Below are 16,684 nucleotides of genomic sequence, written 5' to 3'. Positions count from 1 at the left end.
GCTCAGCTTTCGAGGAGGAAAGAACTTATCTAAGAATGCAGTGACAAGCTTATCCCATGAGTCCAGGCTATCCTTGGGTTGAGAATCCAACCATACTCTAGCTCTGTCTCTTACAGCAAAAGGGAAAAGCAAGAGTCTGTAGACTTCTGGATTAACTCCATTTGTCTTTACAGTGTCACAGATCTGCAAGAACTCAGTTAAAAACTGGTAAGGATCTTCAGATGGAAGTCCATAAAACTTGCAGTTTTGTTGCATTAATGCAACTAGTTGAGGCTTAAGCTCAAAGTTATTGGCTCCAATGGCAGGAATGGAGATGCTTCTTCCATCAAATTTGGATGTTGGCTTAGTGAAGTCACCAAGCATTCTCCTTGCATCATTATTATTATTTTCGGCCATCACCTCCTCTTGTTCGAAATTTTCTAAAAGGTTGCTTCTGGATTGTTGTAATTTAGCTTCTTTTAATTTTCTCTTTAGAGTCCTTTCAGGTTCTGGATCAACTTCAACAAGAGTGCCTTTGTCCCTGTTCCTGCTCATATGAAAGAAAAGGGAACACAAAAAAAGAAAGAAGGAATCCTCTATGTCACAGTATAGAGATTCCTTTATGTTAGTAGAAAAAGAAAGGGGTAGAAGAAGAGGAATAGATTCGGATTTTTGATGAAGAGGGGTGAAGAGAAGTGTTAGTAATTAAATAATTAAATAGAGGAAGAAAAGAGAAGAGAGAATTCGAAAACAATTTTTGAAAAGGAGTTAGTGATTTTCGAAAATTAGAGATAAAATAAAATTAAAATTAAAATTTAAAACAATTAATTAATTAAAAAGAATTTTTGAAAAAGGGAAGAAATATTTTCGAAAATAGAGGAGGAAAAAGTAGTTAGGTAGTTTTGAAAAAGATAAGAAACAAACAACAAGTTAGTTAGTTGATTGAAAAAGATTTGAAATCAAAATTGAAAAAGATAAGAAGATAGTAAGTTAGATAAGATATTTTAAAATCAAATTTTGAAAAAGATAAAATTTTAAAAAGAATAAGATAAAGAGATAAGATAAAAGTTTTAAGAAAAAGATATTTTTGAAAAAGATTTAATTTTTAAAATTACTTAACTAACAAGAAACTACAAGATAAGATTCTAGAACTTAAAGATTGAACCTTTCTTAACAAGAAAGTAACAAACTTCAAATTTTTGAACCAATCACATTAATTGTTAGCTAATTTTCGAAAATTACATATAAAGATAAGAAAAAGATTTTGAAAATATTTTGAAAAATAATTTTTGAAATTTTCGAAATTTATAAAAAAATGAAAAAGATATGATTTTTGAAAAAGATTTTGAAAAGATAAGATTTTTAAAATTGAAATTTTGACTTGACTTGTAAGAAACAACTAATTTTGAAAATTTTTGACCAAGTCAACCCAAAATTTCGAAATTTTGGAGGAAAATAAGGAAAAGATATTTTTGATTTTTAAATTTTTAAGGAAAAACACAAAAATGACCCAAAACATGAAAATTTTGGATCAAGACACAAGATGCATGCAAGAATGCTATGAATGTCAAGATGAACACCAAGAACACTTTGAAGATCATGATGAACATCAAGAACATAATTTTGAAAAATTTTTGATGCAAAGAAAACATGCAAGACACCAAACTTAGAAATCTTTAATGCATGGAAAATATGAATGCAAAAATGCACATGAAAAACAAGAAAAGACACAAAACAAGAAATCATCAAGATCAAACAAGAAGACTTGTCAAGAACAACTTGAAGATCATGAAGAACACTATGAATGCATGGGATTTTCGAAAACATGCAAGAAAAAATTTTTAAAGCATGCAATTGACACCAAACTTAAAAATTGACTCAAGACTCAAACAAGAAACACAAAATATTTTTTATTTTTATGATTTTCTAATTTTTTTGGATTTTTATTAATTATTTTCGAAAATAAAGTTTTGAAAAACGAAAAATAAAAGAAAAATTTTTGAAAAAGATTTTTGAAAAGAAAATTACCTAATCTGAGCAACAAGATGAACCGTCAGTTGTCCATACTCGAACAATCCCCGGCAACGACGCCAAAAACTTGGTGGACGAAATTGTGATCAATGTATTCTTTGAGTAGTACTTATATAGAAATTGAAATTGGCACGAGTGAAATCACAACTCCGTTCAACTAACCAGCAAGTGTACTGGGTCGTCCAAGTAATACCTTACGTGAGTAAGGGTCGAATCCACAGAGATTGTTGGTATGAAGCAAGCTATGGTCACCTTGCAAATCTCAGTTAGGCGGATTGAACATTTGTAATAGTGATAATTGGATTGTTCTAATAAAAAGGAATAATAAAAGGGATAGAGATACTTATGCAGATTCATTGGTAGGAATTTCAGATAAGCGGAATGGAGATGCTGTAGAGCTCTCGGACGCCTGCTATCCCATTGCTTCTACTCAATCCTTCTTACTCCTCTCCATGGCAAGCTTTGTATAGGGGTTCACTATCAGCTGTGGCTACTTTCATTCCTCTCGGGGAAATAACCTGCACGGCTGTCACTCGCACAGCTAACCAGTCTGGAGGCATCACCCATGGTTGATAGCTACATCCCATCCTCGCAGTGAAAGCTATGCACGCACTCTGTCACAGTACGGCCAATCACCGGTTGGTTCCCGCTCCTACTGGAATAGAATCCCTCTTTTGCGTTTGTCACTAACGCCCAGCAGGTTAAAGTTTGAAGCACGTCACAGTCATTCATGAACGGAATCCTACTCGGAATACCACAGACAAGGTGAGACTTTCCGGATTCCCAGGATCCTACTCGGAACACCACAGACAAGGTTGGACTTTCCGGATCCAGATAAATGCCGCCATCCATCTAACTTATACCACGAAGATTCTGTTGGGGAATCTAAGAGATATACATTCAAGCCTTGTTACACGCAGAACGGAAGTGGTTGTCAATCACGCGCGTTCATAAGTGAGAATGATGATGAGAGTTATTAGCTCATCACATTCATCATGTTCTTGAGTACGAATGAATATCTTGGAATAAGAATAAGATAGAGAATTGAATAAAGGAAAATAGAACTTCATTAATCTTTGAGGTACAGCAGAGCTCCACACCCTTAATCTATGGTGTGCAGAAACTCCACCGTTGAAAATACATAAGTAAAAGAAGGTTCAGGCATGGCCGAATGGCCAGCCCCCTAAACGTGATCAATGATCTCCTAAGATGAAGAATAAAATAAAACTGAGATCAAAGATGATTGATACATTAGTAAATCATCCTATTTATAATAAACTAGCTCCTAGGGTTTACATGAGTAAGTAATTGATGCATAAATCCACTTCCGGGGCCCACTTGGTGTGTGCTTGGGCTGAGCTTGATTTATCCACGAGCAGAGGCTCCTCTTGGAGTTGAATTTCGAGTTATGATGTGCTTTGGGCGTTCAACTCCGGATTATGACGTTTTTCTGGCGTTTAACTCCAGAAAGGAGCGTGTACTTGGCGTTCAACGCCAGTTTGCGTCGTCATTCTTCGAATAAAGTATGGACTATTATATATTGCTGGAAAGCCCTGGATGTCTACTTTCCAACGCCGTTGAGAGCGCGCCATTTAGAGTTCTGTAGCTCCAGAAAATCCATTTCGAGTGCAGGGAGGTCAGAATCCAACAGCATCAGCAGTCCTTTTGTCAGCCTTTTTCAGAGTTTTGCTCAAATCCCTCAATTTCAGTCAGAATTTACCTGAAATCACAGAAAAACACACAAACTCATAGTAAAGTCCAGAAATGTGAATTTAACATAAAAACTAATGAAAACATCCCTAAAAGTAGCTCAAACTTACTAAAAACTATATAAAAACAATGCCAAAAAGCGTATAAATTATCCGCTCATCACCTTCCCTTCCGTCTCTCTGCTTTCCTACTGCCTTCATCCAATCCTTCTTACTCCTTTCCATGGCAAGCTCGTGTAGGGTTTCACTGTTGTCAGCAGCTACCTCCCATCCGCGCAGTGAAAGCTAATGCACGTACTCTGTCACAGTACTGCCAATCACCGGTTTGGTTCCCTCCCCTACCGGAATAGAATAACTCTTTTGCGTCTGTCACTAACGCCCTAGTAGGTTACAGGTTTGAAGCACGTCACAGTCATTCAATCATTGAATCCTACTCAGAATACCACAGACAAGGTTAGACCTTCCGGATTCTCTTGAATGCTGCCATCAGTTCTTGCCTATACCACGAAGACTCTGACCTCACGGAATGGTTGGCTCGTTTGTCAGGCGAGCACTCGGTTGTCAGGCGATCAACCATGCATCGTGCAATCAGGAATCCAAGAGATATTCACTAAGCCTCAGATGCTTGTAGAACAAGAATGGTTGTCAGTCACCTTGTTCATGGGTGAGAATGGTGATGGGCGTCAATCATCACCTTCATCATGTTGAAGAACAAGTGATATCTTGGATAAAGAACAAGCGGAATTTGAATGAAAGAACAATAGTAATTGCATTAATACTCGAGGTACAGCAGAGCTCCACACCTTAATCTATGGTGTGTAGAAACTCCACCGTTGAAATACATAAGCATAAGGTCTAGGCATGGCCGAATGGCCAGCCTCCCAATGATCTAAGAACTAAAATGTCCAAAGATGATCTAGAGATCTAAAAGTGATCAAAAGATGAAAATACAATAGTAAAAGGTTCTATATATAGAAAACTAGTAGCCTAAGGTTTACAGAGATGAGTAAATGACATAAAAATCCACTTCCGGGCCCACTTGGTGTGTGCTTGGGCTGAGCAATGAAGGAATTTCGTGTAGAGACCTTTTCTGGAGTTAAACGCCAGCTTTCATGCCAGTTTGGGCGTTTAACTCCAAATTTTATGCCAGTTCCGGCGTTTAACGCTGGAATTTCTTGAGGTGACTTTGAACGCCGGTTTGGGCCATCAAATCTTGGGCAAAGTATGGACTATCATATATTGCTGGAAAGCCCAGGATGTCTACTTTCCAACGCCGTTGAGAGCGCGCCAATTGGGCTTCTGTAGCTCCAGAAAATCCACTTCGAGTGCAGGGAGGTCAGAATCCAACAGCATCTGCAGTCCTTTTGAGTCTCTGGATCAGATTTTTGCTCAGATCCCTCAATTTCAGCCAGAAAATACCTGAAATCACAGAAAAACACACAAACTCATAGTAAAGTCCAGAAAAGTGAATTTTAGTTAAAAACTAATAAAAATATAATAAAAACTAAACTAAAACTACCAAAAACATACTAAAAACAATGCCAAAAAGCGTACAAATTATCCGCTCATCACAACACCAAACTTAAATTGTTGCTTGTCCCCAAGCAACTGAAAATCAAATAAGATAAAAAGAAGAGAATATACTATAGACTCCAAATTATCAATGAAACTAAGCTCCAAATTAGATGAGCGGGACTAGTAGCTTTTTGCCTCCGAACAGTTTTGGCATCTCACTTTATCCTTTGAAATTCAGAATGATTGGCTTCTTTAGGAACTCAGAATCCAGATAGTGTTATTGATTCTCTTAGTTAAGTATGATGATTCTTGAACATAGCTACTTATTGAGTCTTGGCCGTGGCCCAAAGCACTCTGTCTTCCAGTATTACCACCGGATACATACATGCCACAGACACATAATTGGGTGAACCTTTTCAGATTGTGACTCAGCTTTGCTAAAGTCCCCAATTAGAGGTGTCCAGGGTTCTTAAGCACACTCTTTTTGCCTTGGATCACAACTTTATTTCTTTCTTTTTCTTTTCTTTTTCTTTCTCCCCCTTTTTTTCGTTTTTCTGCTTCTCTTTTTTTTCTCTTTTTTTTTTGTATTCACTGCTTTTTCTTGCTTCAAGAATCATTTTTATGATTTTTCAGATCCTCAGTAACATGTCTCCTTTTTCATCATTCTTTCAAGAGCCAACAATTTTAACATTCATGAACAACAAATTCAAAAGACATATGCACTGTTCAAGCATACATTCAGAGAACAAAAGTGTTGCCACCACATCGAACTAATTAAGCTAGTTTTAAAGATGAATTTGAAATCCTGTACTTCTTGTTCTTTTGTGATAAAAACAGTTTTCATTTAAGAAAGGTGATGGATTCATATTCATAGCTTTAAGGCATAGACACTAAGACACTAATGATCATAAGACACAAACATGGATAAACATAAAGCATAATTTTCGAAAAACAGAAGAATAAAGAACAAGGAAATCAGGGAACGGGTCCACCTTAGTGATGGCGGCTCTTCCTTCCTCTTTGAAGGTCCTATGGAGTGCTTGAGCTCCTCAATGTCTCTTCCTTGTCTTTGTTGCTCCTCTCTCATGATTCTTTGATCTTCTCTAATTTCATGGAGGATGATGGAGTGTTCTTGGTGCTCCACCCTTAGTTGTCCCATGTTGGAACTTAATTCTCCTAGGGAGGTGTTCAGTTGCTCCCTATAGTCTTGTGGAGGAAAGTGCATCCCTTGAGGTATCTTAGGGATCTCTTGATGAGAGGGGTCTCTTGTTTGCTCCATCTTCTTCTTAGTGATGGGCTTGAGGTCATGCCTTCTCAGTTGAACCGGCTTTGGATGCCATAAATGGTTATGGAAAAACAAAAAGCAATGCTTTTACCACACCAAACTTAAAAGGTTTGCTCGTCCTCGAGCAAAAGAAGAAAGAAGAGAGTAGAAGAAGAAGAAATGGAGGAGAGGGAGATGGGATTTGATAGGTGAGGGGTTTGTGGGGATCCTGTGGGGTCCACAGATCCTTAGGTGTCAAGGAAAAGTCATCCCTGCACCAAATGGCATCAAAATCCACGTTTTGAGCCATTTCTGGCGTTAAACGCCGGGCTGGTGCCCATTTCTGGCGTTTAACGCCAGGTTCTAGCCCTTTTCTGGCGTTTAACGCCAATCTGGTGCCCCTTTCTGGCGTTAAACGCCCAGAATGGTGCCAGACTGGGCGTTAAACGCCCAACTGCTAGCCTCACTGGCGTTTAAACGCCAGTGAGTTCTTCCTCCAGGGTGTGCTGTTTTTCTTCCTGTTTTTCATTCTGTTTTTGCTTTTTCAATGGATTTTGTGACTTCTTATGATCATCAACCTACAAAAAAGATAAAATAACAAAAGAAAGTAGTTAACTATAAAACATTGGGTTGCCTCCCAACAAGCGCTTCTTTAATGTCATTAGCTTGACAGAGGACTCTCATGGAGCCTCAGAAATACTCAGAACCGTGTTGGAACCTCCCAACACCAAACTTAGAGTTTGAATGTGGGGGTTCAACACCAAACTTAGAGTTTGGTTGTGGCCTCCCAACACCAAACTTAGAGTTTGACTGTGGGGGCTCTGCTTGGCTCTGTTTTGAGAGAAGCTCTTCATGCTTCCTCTCCATGATGATAGAGGGATGTCCTTGGGCCTTAAACACCAAGGATTCTTCATTCACTTGAATGATCAACTCTCCTCTATCAACATCAATCACAGCCTTTGCTGTGACTAGGAAGGGTCTGCCAAGGATGATGGATTCATCCATGCACTTCCCAGTCTCTAGGACTATGAAATCAGTAGGGATGTAATGGTCTTCAATCTTCACCAAAACATTCTCTACAAGTCTATGAGCTTGTTTTCTTAAATTGTCTGCCATCTCTAATGAGATTCTTGCAGCTTGTACCTCAAAGATCCTTAACTTCTCCATTACAGAGAGGGGCATGAGGTTTACACTTGACCCTAAGTCACACAAGGCCTTCTTGAAGGTCATGGTGCCTATGGTACAAGGTATAGAAAACTTCCCAGGATCCTGCCTCTTTTGAGGCAGTTTCTGCCTAGACAAGTCATCCAGTTCTTTGGTGAGCAAGGGAGATTCATCTTCCCAAGTCTCATTTCCAAATAACTTGTCATTTAGCTTCATGATTGCTCCAAGATATTTAGCAACTTGCTCTTTAGTGACATACTCATCCTCTTCAGAGGAAGAATACTCATCAGAGCTCATGAAAGGCAGAAGTAAGTCCAATGGAATCTCTATGGTCTCATTTTGAGCCTCAGATTCCCATTGTTCCTCATTGAGGAACTCAGAGGAGATTGGTACACGCCCACTGAGGTCTTCCTCAGTGGCGTCCTCCTCCTCTCTTTCCTCTCCATATTCGGCCATGTCTATGGCTTTGCACTCTCCTTTTGGATTTTCTTCTGTATTACTTGGGAGAGTGCTAGGAGGGAGTTCAGTAACTTTCTTGCTCAGCTGACCCACTTGTCCTTCCAAATTTCTGATGGAGGACCTTGTTTCATTCATGAAACTTTGAGTGGTCTTTATTAGATCAGAGACCATTGTTGCTAAGTCAGAAGTATTCTGCTTAGAGCTCTCTGTCTGTTGCTGAGAAGATGATGGAAAAGGCTTGTTATTGCTAAACCTGTTTCTTCCACCATTATTATTATTGAAACCTTGTTGAGGTCTCTCTTGATTCTTCCATGAGAAATTTGGGTGATTTCTCCATGAAGAATTATAGGTGTTTCCATAGGGTTCTCCTAGGTAATTCACCTCTTCCATTGAAGGGTTCTCAGGATCATAAGCTTCTTCCTCAGATGAAGCATCCTTAGTACTGCCAGGTGCATTTTGCATTCCAGACAGACTTTGAGAAATCAAATTGACTTGTTGAGTCAATATCTTATTCTGAGCCAAGATGGCATTCAGAGTATCAATCTCAAGAACTCCTTTCTTCTGACTTGTCCCATTGTTCACAGGATTTCTCTCAGAAGTGTACATGAATTGGTTATTTGCAACCATTTCAATGAGCTCTTGAGCTTCTGTAGGCGTCTTCTTTAGATGAAGAGAGCCTCCAGCAGAGCTATCCAAGGACATCTTAGATAGTTCAGAGAGACCATCATAGAAAATGCCTATGATGCTCCATTCAGAAAGCATGTCAGAAGGACACTTTCTGATTAATTGTTTGTATCTTTCCCAAGCTTCATAGAGGGATTCTCCATCCTTCTGTCTGAAGGTTTGGACTTCCACTCTAAGCTTACTCCATCTTTGTGGTGGAAAGAACTTTGCCAAGAAGGCATTGACTAGCTTTTCCCAAGAGTCCAGGCTTTCTTTAGGTTGAGAGTCCAACCATATTCTAGCTCTGTCTCTTACAGCAAAAGGGAATAGCATCAGTCTATAGACCTCAGGGTCTACCCCATTAGTCTTGACTGTGTCACAGATTTGCAAGAATTCAGTTAAGAACTGATGAGGATCTTCCATTGGAAGTCCATGGAACTTGCAATTCTGTTGCATTAGAGAAACTAATTGAGGTTTAAGCTCAAAGTTGTTTGCTCCAATGGCAGGGATAGATATGCTTCTCCCATAAAAATCGGGAGTAGGTGCAGTAAAGTCACCCAGCACCTTCCTTGCATTGTTGGCATTGTTGTTGTTTTCGGCTGCCATGGGTTCTTCTTCCTTGAAGAATTCGGTCAGGTCCTCTAAAGAGAGTTGTGCTTTGGCTTCTCTTAGCTTTCTCTTCAAGGTCCTTTCAGGTTCATGGTCAGCTTCAACAAGAATGCCTTTGTCTTTGTTCCTGCTCATATGAAAGAGAAGAGAACAAGAAAATATGGAATCCTCTATGTCACAGTATAGAGATTCCTTGAGGTGTCAGAGGAAGAAGAGAAATAGAAGACAGAAGTAGAAAATTCGAACTTATCAAAGAAGATGGAGTTCGAATTTTGCATTAAGAGATAGTGTTAGTCCATAAACAGAAGGATGTGAGAAGAAGGGAAGTAATTTCGAAAATTAAGTAAAAGATTTTGAAAAATTTTTGAAAAACACTAATTGATTTTCGAAAACAAAAGTGGGAAAGAAGTAAAGTGATTTTTGAAAAAGATTTTGAAATTAGAAATTAAAAAGATTTGATTGAAAACTATTTTGAAAGAGATGTGGTTAAGAAGATATGATTGATTTTAAAAAGATGTGATTGAGATGATATGATTTGAAAACAATTTTAAAAGATATGATTTGAAAACAATTTGAAAAGATATGATTTTAAAAATTAATGACTTGCCTAACAAGAAAAGATATGATTCAAACATAAAACCTTCCTTAACAGAAAAGGCAAAAAATGTTCAATCAAATCATTAATTGTTAGTAAGTATCTTTGAAAAAGGAAAGAAATTGATTTTGAAAACATTTGATTGAAAAGATATGATTTGAAAAAGATTTGATTTTGAAAAACTTTGAAAACTTGAAAAAATTGATTTTGAAAACAAAATCTTCCCCCTTGTGCCATCCTGGCGTTAAACGCCCAGAATGGTGCACATTCTGGCGTTTAACGCCCAAACTACTACCCTTTTGGGCGTTAAACGCCCAGCCAGGCACCCTGGCTGGCGTTTAAACGCCAGTTTGTCTTCTTCACTGGGCATTTTTGAATGCTCAGCTTTTTCTGTACAATTCCTCTGCAGTATGTTCTGAATCTTCAATTCTCTGTATTATTGACTTGAAAAGACACAAATCAAAAATATTTTTGGATTTTTAATAATGAGGAATAATCAAAATGCAACTAAATAATAATGCATGCAAGACACCAAACTTAGCAGTTTGTATACTACTGACACTAACAAGATGAGAATGCATATGAGAAACAACAAAACACTCAAGTCAATAGAATTCAAAGATCAAAACAAGGAAATCATCAAGAACAACTTGAAGATTAGTGAAGACACATGCATTAATTCGAAAAATGCAAGAAAAACAGAAACATGCAATTGACACCAAACTTAAGATGAGACTCTAGACTCAAACAAAAAATATTTTTGGATTTTATGATTTTGTAATTTTTTTTGGGTTTTTTCGAAAATTAGGTGAAAAGGAAAATAAAGGTATCAAAATTCTTAATGAGAATTCCAGGAATCATGCAATGTTAGTCTAAAGCTTTAGTCTAAAGGAATTAGACATGGCCGGCTAAGCTTCAGCAGGACATTGCATTCAAGAGCTAAATTGATGATGATCAATCAGCTTTGGTGATGATAAGAACATCACCTTGAAACACTAGAATTCATTCTTAAGAACTCTGAAGAAAAATACCTAATCTAAGCAACAAGATGAACCGTCAGTTGTCCATACACAAGAACAATCCCCGGCAACGGCGCCAAAAACTTGGTGCGCGAAATTGTGATCACTACAACTTCACACAACTAACCAGCAAGTGCACTGGGTCGTCCAAGTAATACCTTACGCGAGTAAGGGTCGATCCCACGGAGATTGGTGGTATGAAGCAAGCTATGGTCATCTTGTAAATCTCAGTCAGGCAGACTCAAATGTATAATGGTGATGAACGAAAATAACATAAAGATAAAGATAGTGATACTTATGTATATCATTGGTGTAAGAGCTTCAGACAAGTGTATGAAGATGCCTTCCCTTCCGTCTCTCTGCTTTCCTACTGCCTTCATCCAATCCTTCTTACTCCTTTCCATGGCAAGCTCGTGTAGGGTTTCACTGTTGTCAGCAGCTACCTCCCATCCGCACAGTGAAAGCTAATGCACGTACTCTGTCACAGTACTGCCAATCACCGGTTTGGTTCCCTCCCCTACCGGAATAGAATAACTCTTTTGCGTCTGTCACTAACGCCCTAGTAGGTTACAGGTTTGAAGCACGTCACAGTCATTCAATCATTGAATCCTACTCAGAATACCACAGACAAGGTTAGACCTTCCGGATTCTCTTGAATGCTGCCATCAGTTCTTGCCTATACCACGAAGACTCTGACCTCACGGAATGGTTGGCTCGTTTGTCAGGCGAGCACTCGGTTGTCAGGCGATCAACCATGCATCGTGCAATCAGGAATCCAAGAGATATTCACTAAGCCTCAGATGCTTGTAGAACAAGAATGGTTGTCAGTCACCTTGTTCATGGGTGAGAATGGTGATGGGCGTCAATCATCACCTTCATCATGTTGAAGAACAAGTGATATCTTGGATAAAGAACAAGCGGAATTTGAATGAAAGAACAATAGTAATTGCATTAATACTCGAGGTACAGCAGAGCTCCACACCTTAATCTATGGTGTGTAGAAACTCCACCGTTGAAAATACATAAGCATAAGGTCTAGGCATGGCCGAATGGCCAGCCTCCCAATGATCTAAGAACTAAAATGTCCAAAGATGATCTAGAGATCTAAAAGTGATCAAAAGATGAAAATACAATAGTAAAAGGTTCTATATATAGAAAACTAGTAGCCTAAGGTTTACAGAGATGAGTAAATGACATAAAAATCCACTTCCGGGCCCACTTGGTGTGTGCTTGGGCTGAGCAATGAAGGAATTTCGTGTAGAGACCTTTTCTGGAGTTAAACGCCAGCTTTCATGCCAGTTTGGGCGTTTAACTCCAAATTTTATGCCAGTTCCGGCGTTTAACGCTGGAATTTCTTGAGGTGACTTTGAACGCCGGTTTGGGCCATCAAATCTTGGGCAAAGTATGGACTATCATATATTGCTGGAAAGCCCAGGATGTCTACTTTCCAACGCCGTTGAGAGCGCGCCAATTGGGCTTCTGTAGCTCCAGAAAATCCACTTCGAGTGCAGGGAGGTCAGAATCCAACAGCATCTGCAGTCCTTTTGAGTCTCTGGATCAGATTTTTGCTCAGATCCCTCAATTTCAGCCAGAAAATACCTGAAATCACAGAAAAACACACAAACTCATAGTAAAGTCCAGAAAAGTGAATTTTAGTTAAAAACTAATAAAAATATAATAAAAACTAAACTAAAACTACCAAAAACATACTAAAAACAATGCCAAAAAGCGTACAAATTATCCGCTCATCAATTATCAAGCCAACCTGACAAATCCGGCTACTAAACCGTGGAATGTCCCCCGTTGCGCATCCCCATGAGTCTATACATAGCTTTTTCACACATGTATCAAATTGCTAAATGGGGGTACCATTCCCGAGAATTTATACGTGTCTGTTCACCTTTACGATATAGGGTTAACAGAGTAAAAAGCCTCAACCTGGAACACGTGGTGGCAAGCCACGGTACTTAACCTAAGAAAACTCGTATCTCAAATAATCATTTCATATTCATTCAAAAAGATTTCATAATCATTCATTATGGCCATATCATCACTTATACATCATATAATTGCACTTTTATACATAACTCATCAAAACCCAGAGCAAGTGGGGCAAAACTACAACCTTTGTGTCTAACCAGAGAGCCTCTATACTAACTAACCTACAGCAAGTAGGGTGAAACTACAACCCTTGCATCTACCCAGAAGGTACGTTCTCATATGCCTAGGAGGAACAAAGGAGGGGATCCTAACCTCCTACCATCTCGCTAGGGGCAATTTTACAATACCAGGAGGAACAAGGAAGGGGATCCTCACCTTCCACCATTTCCTAGGGTCGCACTTTCGAGAAAGAGTACTCAAATGCAACATTCATTCTTTTCTTTAGCCAGTTTCATAATTCAAGTAGTGTATATATATATATATATATATATATATATATATATATATATATATATATATATATACCCTACCTCCTCATACCTAAATCATCACTTCTTAAACTTTCTTCACCTCCAAGTTACCACCATTTCCTAACTTCCTTTCATGGCTAGCCCTATTACTAAAATCTAGGGTTAAAGGGATGAAAATATAGGTTTGGAAGTTCAAAATTAGGTTTAGAACACAAAATTTTCATTTGCTAAAAAATAGGGCTATGCGTACGCATGCAAGAGGTATGCGTACGCATAGGTCTCTTTTTGGACCAGGATGCGTATGCATACACATGTTCGCGTACACATACGTCCCAAACAGAATCGGCTCTTCGCGTAGGAAGGGTATGCGTACGCATGCAAGGGGTTTTGTCAAATATTTGGCTAAGTCTAAAAGTCTGAAGAATTCTAGTTTGAACTCGAAACATCCGATGCGCATAACTTTTTTCGTTTTAAATTATTTTCCATCCATTCTTCGAACGACATAAACTACACGGACCTAATTTTCATATGAAATAAATTTGAAATAATTTGGGGGTCCGAAAGCCGAGTTATGGCTTGCCAAAGTTTGGCCAAAAATCAGTTTTTCACCAAAAATCCTCAACCTCTATTTTCAATAAATATCAAAGTCAAACCTCAACATCCTACACATATAATCGGCTCTACAACACACCATCAATACAATACCACCCCCTTTTCATCAACGACCATACTTCACTTTCACAAAATTACCATATATAAGCTTCACAATCATACCAACAACCTTCAATATACAATCATATATACATACTCATTATTACTAACTTAACCATCATCATCAAACCATCATTTATCATTCTATTTCCATCATAATCAACAAACAGCAACAAACGCTCAACCCACATCACAAATATCATCAAAGGTGCTAAACAATTAACATACTCATACATTCATTCCTATCCTATGGTCCTCTAACCTAAGTTTTCACAGAACATTATATTTTAAATACGTGAAACCTAAACCATACCTTGGCCGATTTTCACGTATAACCCAAGACACCACCAAGGCACCAAACACAGCCCCAAAGGTCCAAAGTCACTGATGAATCCATATTTCATGGTATTTATTTGCTCTATTTAGGTGGATTTCATTAACTTTTCATACACTTATCCATCGAAATAGCATAGTTTCATGATTTCTTCCTAAATTGTGCTTAAAAGTAAAAATATGCTATTTAAGCCTTTTAATTGTCAAATTTTATTCACTTTAATCCCATTTGATGCCTTGATGTGTTTGCTAAATGATTTCAGGTTTCCAAGGCAAGTATGGGTTGAAGAAGTGAGGAAAAGAGCATGCAAAAGGGAAGAAACCATGAAGAAATGGAGTTTGGAGATTCCAGCATCCGTGCGTGCGCACAAGCGCGAGCTCAGCGACGCGTACCTGTGACCCACGCGTATGCGTGAGGAGGACTTTCGCCAGGTGGCGTGTACGCGTGACCCGAGTCACATGAGCTCTTTAATGCAAATCGCTGGGGGGCAAATTCTGGGCCTCCAAAACCCAATCCAACTCATTTCTGAAGCTATTTCAACCCCAACTCAAGTGGAAACAAGGGGGCAATTAGGTTTAGCTTTTCTATGTTTTTCTCTTAGTTTATAGACAGAGAAGCTCCCCCCTCTCTCTAGAATTCGGATTTCTTAGTTTAATTTCTTGTAATTTCAGTTCTTAATTCCTGTCTTCATTTACTTTTCCTTGTCATTTATTGTTATTACATTTTTGTTCTTTTTTTCTATTTGTTATTTCATTTCTTTTGTTCTTTTATGTTTATGATACTTTGTTAATTTTAATTTTAATTAATGCAAATTTATATTTCCAAGTTATTCTTGCTTTTTTTAGTTGTTATTATCATTTTCTTACTTTTAGTATTTAGATTTAATTTTTAAATGCAATTTAATATTATTTTATTTTCAAGCACACCAAGTGTTTGATAAAATGCTTGGCTTAGTTTTTACTTAGTTTTTTTCACTCTTGGCTTGAAATTGATGACTTTGGTGACCCTTGAGTCATTGATGTCCATTCTTGCTTGATACATTAGAGTAGTTAGCTTATTTGGTTTCCCTTGACTCTAAGTGACCCATTAATAGTGTTGACTAGGACTTAGGGATTGGAATCAACTATGCCTATTTGACTTATTCTCGATGTAGGGTTGACTAAGTAGGATTAACTCTTCATAATCATCATGTGTTTGTGGTCAATGGCTAGGATAGGCAACCTTAGCTCTCAATTACTTGCCAAGAGGTTTCTTGCATTTGAATTTTCCTTTTTCCTTGCTTACTTGTTTTGTCTTTTATTGCTTTGACTTTAATTTCTTGCATGTTCATTTAATTTCTTGCCATTTACATTTTTTGCTTCTCTTGTCATCCAAACTCCCATTTCCCTCCATAGCCAATGATTAAACACTTAATTGCAACTCCTAGGGAAGACGACCCAGGAGTTTAAATACTCTTGGTTATTTGATTTGAATTGTGGGTTGATTGTGGGTTTGGGACTATACTTGCAATGCCAATTCAATTTTTGAGGAAAATTCTTAACCCACTTTCGGCCATCATCATGTTTTTGGCGCCGTTGCCGAGGAGTTGCAATGGTGTTATTTTTGGGTATTGTATATATGTTAATATGTGAATATCTTGCTTCTTGTTTGCTATTGTGAATATTTTGATATTGTGAATATATTTTTCTTGTTTGTTTTTTTTTTCTTGTTGGGAGCTCATAGCTTGTTGGACACTCCATCCAAGCTTGGTGTAATCAATTGGGAATTTTGGAGATTCAAGCCTTGTTGGAAGCTCCAAAATGAAGATAAGGACAAGAGTAAAGCTCCCCATAAGTCCAACTTAAGGACATTAAACCAAAGTGCTAGGTGGGAGACACCCCACCATGGTAACATCTTTCTTACCCTTTTCAATTAGTTTATAATTTTGGTTTATTGCATGGTTCCTTGTTTTAATTAGCTTAGGACTAGCTTAATTCTGAGCATGTATAGGTTAATTTGTATATAGATCATGAATGTTTGAAGTTTTGCATGTTTGGGGTTGAATTTTGGTTAAGCCAAGGCTTGGTGGCTTAGGTTTTGAAAGGAATTTTTTTTAGGAAAACAGAGCTTGTGCGTGCACACACACCTGTGCGTACGCACACAACCCCAATTCTTGTGTTCTGTGCACGCGCACCCCCTTGTGCGTGCGCACACCAACTTATTCCCCTTCTGTTGGGAGTAT

The 16,684-nt window shown here is 38.1% G+C and overlaps 1 non-coding gene across 1 annotated transcript; it reads left to right on the top strand.

Annotated features, from left to right (window-relative positions):
* Positions 1–8,877: 8,877 nt before the first annotated feature.
* LOC130971201 (small nucleolar RNA R71) lies at positions 8,878–8,985 on the top strand. Its single transcript, XR_009082434.1, has one exon. It is a non-coding gene; the product is annotated as a small nucleolar RNA R71 (small nucleolar RNA).
* The last annotated feature ends 7,699 nt before the right edge of the window (positions 8,986–16,684 follow it).

The sequence above is a fragment of the Arachis stenosperma genome, chromosome 3, assembly GCF_014773155.1.
Source record: "Arachis stenosperma cultivar V10309 chromosome 3, arast.V10309.gnm1.PFL2, whole genome shotgun sequence".
Taxonomy (NCBI): Eukaryota; Viridiplantae; Streptophyta; class Magnoliopsida; order Fabales; family Fabaceae; genus Arachis; species Arachis stenosperma.
Note: the sequence above shows the minus strand (reverse complement) of the source record. Positions and strands in the feature narration are given on the sequence as shown.